The following is a 9,058-nucleotide window of genomic DNA, read 5'->3' as shown; positions in this document are numbered from 1 at the left end:
TACGACAATATTGCGACGTTTTGACGTCATAAATTTATATATTCTTACTGTGGCTACAATTTCCACAGTGTTCATTACCTCATACCATTAATCAATGGTAACCAATTTTATTGTTTTTGCTTTATAATAGAATATAATTATCTGGGTTTGTATGCTTTTTCATTTATATATTGATATTATATAATAAAATCAATTAGTTATAAATAAACTGAAACTAATATTAAATATATATAATATTGGAGTTGTATCTTAAGTGGTCCCTATTGTCTGTGCTCCCCTCAATGACCTGAAACACTACTATATATCGATACACCATGTATTATAAATCCCTTAAGATTAAGTGCCACGTATAATTTAAAAGCTGAAACACCTGCTAATTTAGATAAATTCAGGACTAGTGATTTATATCACTTTAATTTAGGGAAGTACTCTGTTGAAATAGTATAATTTGCTTGTTAATTATCCATGTTCGCTTCCTTCTATAATATCAACGGACCTAATAAAAAAACAAATATTAAAATCGATTCGTTTTAATATATTTAATTCAAAGACGACGTATATTTAGCATAAAATCCCGTATTTATTTTATTAATGGCGATTTCTGACAGATGACTCATTAGTAGAAAGTTTACTGCTGTTATTACTACGAGGCCCAGACATCACATCGTTGCTAACTTAATATTTTAACGAGTAATTCACGGTTACTTTATTTACGAAGATATAATCCTCGCCCGGTAAAAACTCTAAACTAATTTTCGACAGTCACTAAAAATGATTTTTATGCTCATTTGAGAACGCTAATTAACATTAAACAGGTTGCCGGGGGAAAAGCGTTACTTAACAATCTTCTAAAAATAATCGATTGCTGCATTTTACCAAGTGTAAACGCGGTTGATTCGTAATCGAAAACTATTTATTTTAATTCCGAATACAGCGATATTTGTGCTATAAATGTTTATGTTCGTTGTGGAGTTGTTCAACAAAATAGATGGTGATGTTGTAACGTTTCGTCAAAAATTATGTATAATTTTATTGACCAATACTGTTTAAATACGTAATATATTATTTTTAATTAAATTTATAGTTGGTAATATAATCAGCGTGTCTCACAAATTATTTACTTCTTCTTATCAAATCTATAGTAGAGTTTTCAAAATGTATTGTCAAGGTGTAAAGGTTTTTCAGTCTGTACAGAAACAGTACCTGCCAGTCTGTATTGTATGCCTCTAATTATTGTGTAAAATTGAGTTTTATTTGTTTATATTTTCTTGATATTTTACCATTCAAGGGAAGCATAAATCTATCTGATTTCTATCTGATGATCTGATATTTTTGGCCGATATTTTTTTGGCCCATATATTGATATATCGATATTTTTTTAGCCGATATTTTTCGATATTTCTTACCAATAATAAATTGGTACTTAATTTTAAATATCTATCACTATTTTTCAAGAAATTCAGAAAAAAATATATATTATTTTAGGCTAATTCTTAATTTTTATTTTTCCTTAAAAATATCGATATATTTTTTTGTATTATTGTATTGTATTTGATATTTTTTATACCTATTGCAAGAAAAATATCGATATTTTTTTGCCCAATATATTGATATATCGATATTTTTTTTAGCCGATATTTTTCGATATATTTTACCAATAATAAATTGGTACTTAATTTTTAATGTTTAGGAAATTTAGGCACTTTTCTGTCATTTTAAAAATATCGAAAACGATTTAACTATAATATCGATATATCGAAATATCGATATCATTTCCGGTGGCCGAGGGACGTTAGAGCTTCATAATACTTCATTTGTAAAGACGCGACGTTCAGAGACACTACCTTTTTCTCATTCAGTTTATTTTACTGTGTTGTGCGCTGCCCAAGATAAGTTTGATCAAATGGTGAGTTTATTCACATATTATTTAACTATACTTTTTTAATTCCTATTTATTCCTCAATTTATAATGTTCTATTTATTATTTCTTATTTATTAGCGTTCATTTATTATATTTTATTTACTATTTTCCATTTATTATTCTGTATTTATTTTTTTATATTTATTATTCTCTATACAATATTCCGTACTTATTTATTTATTTATCCGTTTATGGTTATTTATTTTATTCTACTCTATTTTATTAAATCGAATCGAATCGTCGTATATTCGCCATAATTCTTATATTATGCAACTGTAAATATAAATTATAACTATTTTATAAGCCAAAAACTAACTCCAAAGTGGCCAGAGTTACTTATGTGTAGTTATGATCTATGAATAAATTGAAGCATACATAATCGCCATCGAAAGAGGTTTCTGCTGGCTCTTGATGGCAGCGTGTCTAGCGTGTGGCCTTTGACTTTTTCCCTTCCACGCACTGCACATCCATCATAGCTGGAGCTGGACAAGTCAGTGCATAATAGTAACAGCATCGTTCATATATTTATTTATTTTGATAATTTAGCTTAATCCTAGCGAGGCCTACTCACCTTTCCAATGATTCCCAAATGAGGATTGCACGCGATCATTGTTAGTGGTAGGACATAAGCTGGTACGTCCTGCGTTACCTTCACTTCGTACAGTGTGCACATGTCATACTTCATCCAAACAAGTTTATCATTGCCATTAATTATCGCTATTATCACTATTATCCATTATATGTTCTTTGTTGGCTAGATGCTGTAATTATGGTTTATTAACTATTTGATACATACATAAACGCCACCAAATATGGTTAGGAGAAATGAGTGTACAATAGCAACAGGGCTATAGCTTTTTTATTGATTTACTGATTCACTTATTTACTTATTTAAATATTAGGTAATTTTAGAATTACCCTAGCGAGTACTACTAACCCTCATGGCGGGATATCGTGCGCCTGCTTGCTGCTATTGTAATAAACACTGATCTCATTTATATTTCAAGTATATTTTAATTTCTCCCTTGTCATTGAAAATTGGTTGTTTGGGTACGTTTACATTATATTTCAGAACTATCACCCCATCACCTCGATATCAAAATATCGCACGTTAATTTGCTTTATTTACTTTTCCATTTATTGAGTAACTAGTTGTTATATCATTTATTTTGATTTCTGTTTTTATTTGTTTGAGATGTTTGATTCTTTTGTATTGTGTTACTAATAATAATAATAATAATAATAATAAATAAATAATATTTATTTTACACCATGGGTTTAAATTTAGCCCTATATTATTCATATTCCAGTATTATTCCATTTTAAATAGAACTTCAATTTCTGAAAATTATTACTGGATTTAATATCTTAAAATGTCCAAGGGATATTCGAATTTCATAAGAGTTCATTTGTGAAGACGTAACGCTCAAAATTATCGAGTATTCCAGTTTTCTCATTTTAGTTTCATTCTATTCTATTTATTCAATTTATTATTTTCTAGTTCTAGAAGATAACATAGACGCCATGAAAATTGGTTTCTGTTGGCTCTTGGTAACAGTGTGTCCAGCGTGTTTGCCTTTGGATTTTTTCCTTGTATGCATTATACATTCATCATAGCCAGAGTACAACAGCAATATTTTTGCTTATTTATTAATTTGTGATATTGGCTTTACCCTGGCGAGATCTACTGACTGTTACTTACTAACTATTTTTAGTGGTAGAGTTGAAGCTGGTTGATATCTTCCCTTCGTACCTTGTGTCATGTCATCTTCATCCTAGCTTGTTTATCATTGCTATCAATTATAGCTATTATCCATTGTATGTTATTTGTTGTATATTACTGTTGTCTTTTATGATTGTTCGCCATTGTTATTGACTACTATGGACTAAATTTGTTGTTAACCATCATGATTACTCCGTCATTGCTATTGACAGCCATTGTCATTCTTATTGATATTATCAATACTATCCATCATATTTATTTACCAGTATTAATTATCCGCACTATTATTTTTAATTTGATTTACCGTTTTTTGTTGAAAATTCGTTGCTCAGATATGTTTTCTTTTCGTTTTCAGAACTGTCACTCGATCACTTCGATATAAGTAAGTAATAAGTATCTGTTAAGTAATTTATTTTGATCTCTGTTTTTATTTTTTAAGATGTTAAATTGTTTTATATCATTTTATTTAAATATAATTTTTATTTAACTTCCTGGGTTTAAAATTAGCCTATGATACTATGATACTAGGATTGCCGATAATCAATCTCCCATATTTGTAACATATTTCACTAGCTATAAGTATGTTTTGACATATATTTTTTCCATTCTATTCTGCTGATATTAACCTCAAAACTACACAAGTTTAATTCCACCAATATAACAGCGTTTTAGATTTATAATTTTTTTCTTCTAATTTTCTTGTTCTCTCAAAATAAAAAAGCCACTGATGGTCTTCGTTTACTAGTAGAGAGATAAGGTAAGTGTGATCTAAGCATAAGGATATGTGAAACGTGGTTACAACGACAAACAACTAACAGGAAAAGTAGAAGGTGAGCCGAGTTATATTTTATAAAAGGTACAAGCGATAGGAATGATTTAAAATATTGGCACAGAAAAAAATCATGATTATCATCTGACAAAGTCTGCCAGACTGCAAGGCAACATGACTTTGGTCGCAAAGCCACGATCTGTCTCTATTAAGACCAGGTTGGTGTCGTATGTTATAAACTATTGAAACATAGAGGAGCAATAAATACTGATTGCTACCAATAACAATCATTCAATTTGATCTGTGCATTGATCGAAAAACATCTACAGTAGGCTCACAAGCATGATAATGTTGCAAAATCACTTTGAAATGACAGCGCGTCACAAAAACCACTCAAACAAATGTTGGAATATGCCAAAATAACAACTTTGCAATGACCACTTTGTAGTTTTTGAGATTTCGAAGTTAAATATGACTCGATGAATGGTTTAATTTGGTCCAAAATAAAAATTTTCATTTGGAAGAGATGAACAAAATGTATGAAATGATATAAAATACATCCATTGTAAATAATGTGTTTTACATATACACCTCGTAGACAGAATTTAATTAACATCAAAACTATCAGGTCAGCTAGTTATGGTAATTATTACTTTTGACGACAATTTGTAAAACATATAATGACAACATTGTACGCAAAATCATTTTGTTGCATCGATGACCCGTTATTTGATGAATACACTCTAAAAAATTAGATAGAATTGTTCGTTGACTTAACAAGCTAAACCTAATAAAACTGCGCATTTATTCATCACAAAATCATCACAAGCCTCATAATCAGTAAACAAAATTACCGTATTTAACGAAAAAAACAATAAAACCAAATTCTAGATTTGTTAAGAATAAAAATTTTAAAAAAGTTTCAGTGTGTTATTGGTAAGTCGTAGTTCACATTATTTTCGAAATGAACCTATGTCAAATTTCTGGAGACAAAACCCATAATAAATGAATCTCACGAATACGTGGACTTTATTACTGTAGCATTACTGTAATACTATAAAGACAGCTGGGAATGTTCGCCAATTTATAGCTTTCGAGACTCTATTTTTTTGTAAACTTTGACTTTATTTTTCAATAATTCCCCAAAAATCATACTTTAACTATTTATCTCGCTTTTCATTAATGGGAAATAGAATTGAAAGTAATTTTATGCTTTTTCAAAAATCATTTCAATTTTATACAGTCAACTTTCACAGTATAAAATTACATGTAGATTGACCGTTGCATATCTTTAAATAACTAATTATATTTTTATAATCATTTATTTTATTATTTTTATATTTTCATCAATTGACAATGTTTGTTTGAATGATTACAAAAATTGTTTATTACTTAATTTCAAATCTTTGCTACCTACCAATTATTATTTTAACTTATTTTATGTGCTTGGTATGTATATGAAATTTTTGTTATTATATTTTAGAGTCTTTTTTTACCAACGAGGGTTTATCTGGACTGGACCTACTGTTTAACGTGTGCTCCGAACCATGGTCCCCGCCGTTAAACCTACTGACTGGCGAGTTTCCAACTTGGAGATCATCCCAGAAGTCATCCAGCCTGGTTACTGGCGTTACTGGGATCATTTTCCTTGTCGGATTTTGCACTCTTGCCTAAGGAAAATCACAAATTTTAAACAATCACAAACATACATTTACGACCATACCCTAGCAGAATTCGAACGCGCGACTATAGCAACAGCAGGAAGACCGTCCTGTCACCTTTACCACTGCGCCAATTGAATGGTATGTATTCGAATATGCCTCGTATGTAACAGACTTACAAAGTTATAACAGCCTATTAAACAATATATCCTCAAATTTCTATAGTTAAATACTAAACATTTTGACAATTAAACAATAACTAACAATTAATACACGGATATTCTCTGAATATTTTGACTTTTCGCCTTATTCAGCTAGATGATTGAAAATTGGATTAGCTGTTATCTCATTTATGTGGTTTGCTAAGGCGAAATATCATTTGGATTTTTTTTGTACTATACGACATTGCGCTCTTGAGACTCTATTCTCGATTGATCATTCTTCTTCTGTCTCGATTTTATTAGGGATAGTCGCTGAATATTCTTCGATCTTGGGCCTATTTAATTTCTAATTTAATTTATTTATTATCGGATATTCGGGAAACTGTATCTGTTGAGACCGTAATTAATAGTAATAATGGTAATAATAGTATTTGTATTTAAGATGATTCTTTAATTTTTAGTTTACGAAAATTATAATGATTTTTCTTTTGGATAGTTTAAGGGTCTATTAGATGTCTCGTCGGCTCGTTGTCCAGTGCTTCGGAATATGGGGGTACCGATACCGGTACCGGAGCTAGAAAGTGTGTCATTAGTTAGACCTGGCACAGGACTCGTGGCTATAACCATAAACTTCAAGAAGGCCCGTGATCGTGGAATTTTCGAACATTCCTTAAGAGTCCGTGACGCACGTGTTTCATCGGCCTGAGAAGTTCCTAGGTGGAAGAGTTTTCCCTACCCGAAATTCTGAATCAATCGGGATACAGAAAAAGGTTTCTTGAACCAGCCTTCTCAACTACAACCAAGGACCCAAGGGAGGAGCTTCAGCAATAAAACACGATGCATCGACAACGAGAATCAGAATTTAAAAGAAAAATTTAGAAGATCAGAATCAGAACTAAGAAATGACTAAATAATTTACGAAACGATTAGAAAATATTATCAGAACCAGAACTAAGAAGAGCAACAAAATTGACAAAATTAAAATAATCGAGACCAAAACCAGAACTGAGTCCGAAACAGTAAAATAATTACTGATTAGCCAAAGGGCATGAATTAAAAAAAACTGTCAACAGAGTCAAGATTTAACCATTTTTTTTTACTCTTTGTGATTCCACAATCTGCCCTATAGGCAATAAGTATTTCTTATGTCTATATTATATATACATGGCATGTAGAAAATCACTTCATTAAGCGATCTCCTGTATAAAATATTATCTTAATTAATTAGTCTTATTCTAAAGCTTATTCTGAAGTCTATATATGTCCAGTAATCAACTCAGGTGGTGTTAAACGTTTTAGTCCTCGCACTTCACTATCAGGTCGCATATTTAGCTGGTTAAGTATGTTGGGATGCACCGACACTCTTTCGAAGTACTTCACACAAACACGTTGAATTACACTCGTTATAGGTTCAAGAGGAATATCGCGTTGTATCACTTTATTTGAAATATAGTACGGAGCATCAACAATGGCACGCAACACCTTATTTTGGAACCGTTGAATGATGGATATATTAGGTTTGCTAGCGGTACCCCATAGTAAGATAATGTCAAATAGGCTTGAGTATTGACTCATACAGTAATACCTTGTTATCTAATGATAACTTGGATTTGCGCCCGATGAGACAATACATTTAATATAATGTAAGTCCAAGTTGTTTTCGTTTAGAGAGTAAGTGCTTCTTCCAGGTTAGGCGTCGATCTAAGTGCATACCAAGATATTTAACATGCTCTGCTTGGGGGAGTTGACGATGATTGATATTCACTGGTGGACATATTCTTTTACGCAGGGTAAACGTTACATGCGTGGATTGTGTTTCATTGGTTTTAATGCGCCATGTCTTGCACACTACCTTGCAGAACACCTGAATATATAGGATGTAATTCGGTATGTTTATCGTCTTGATTTACAATAAAATATCTATCAGTGAGATACGATTTTAGTAATTGATAGTCCGGATGAGGGAGAAGTCTCTTTAGTTTAACCTGCAAGCTCGTATGCCATACTTTGTCAAAAGCCTGAAATTTATCTAGAAAAGCAGCCGAACAATATCTCTTGGTATTTAGGCCAGTGTTTATTTTGTTTACAAGTCTATGTACTTTTTCTATAGTCCCATGCTTATTGCCAAACCCATACTGATGTTCTGGAGTATTTTTTTTCTATTTATATTTTTGCTATACATAAACAAGCTAAACCATATTAGCTTGTTCATGCATAGTTTCTCGAAAACTTTCAAGATTATAGGTACTAAACTTATAGGTCGGTAGGAGGTCACATCTTCTCGTATTTTTCCTGGTTTAAGAATCATTAATATTTTAGCTACCTTTCAGATGCTAGGGAAGTAATTGATTTGTAGCATAGCATTAAATATAACTGTTAATAATTTTATATCCTTTTCTGATTCTTTTAAAATTTTACCAGTACTTAAGTCATAACCAGGAGCTTTTTTAATATTAATCCCTCTCATTATTGTTTGTTTAAGTTTTTTAGTCGTTAATTTATCGTGCGGTAAGTCGAATAGACTGCAGCCTCAGTTGGTGTCAAATTCTCTAGGTATTCTTGAATGAATTTGTTTTGTTTATTTTGGATTAGTTCTTTCAGCTCTTTTATTGACTAATTAAATTTCCTTTTATTCTCTTCTGTCCTTTGCTGTTGCCAGTTCCATCGTAACATTCTTTTTTCTGCTATCTTTTTCTGTATTGTACATGATATATTTGTATTATTTCTTTTGTATTATGGTTCACTGTTACGAGTCGCGGAATATGCTGACTCCTGTATATTTTTTGTAATGTTTATTGCTGCTATTTTTATATCAATTTCAGT

Source organism: Rhynchophorus ferrugineus, unplaced genomic scaffold (genome assembly GCF_030347505.1).
Source record: "Rhynchophorus ferrugineus isolate W39M unplaced genomic scaffold, kcgeb_rfMv2 rfM7, whole genome shotgun sequence".
Lineage (NCBI taxonomy): Eukaryota > Metazoa > Arthropoda > Insecta > Coleoptera > Curculionidae > Rhynchophorus > Rhynchophorus ferrugineus.
This window is presented reverse-complemented; position numbering follows the sequence as displayed.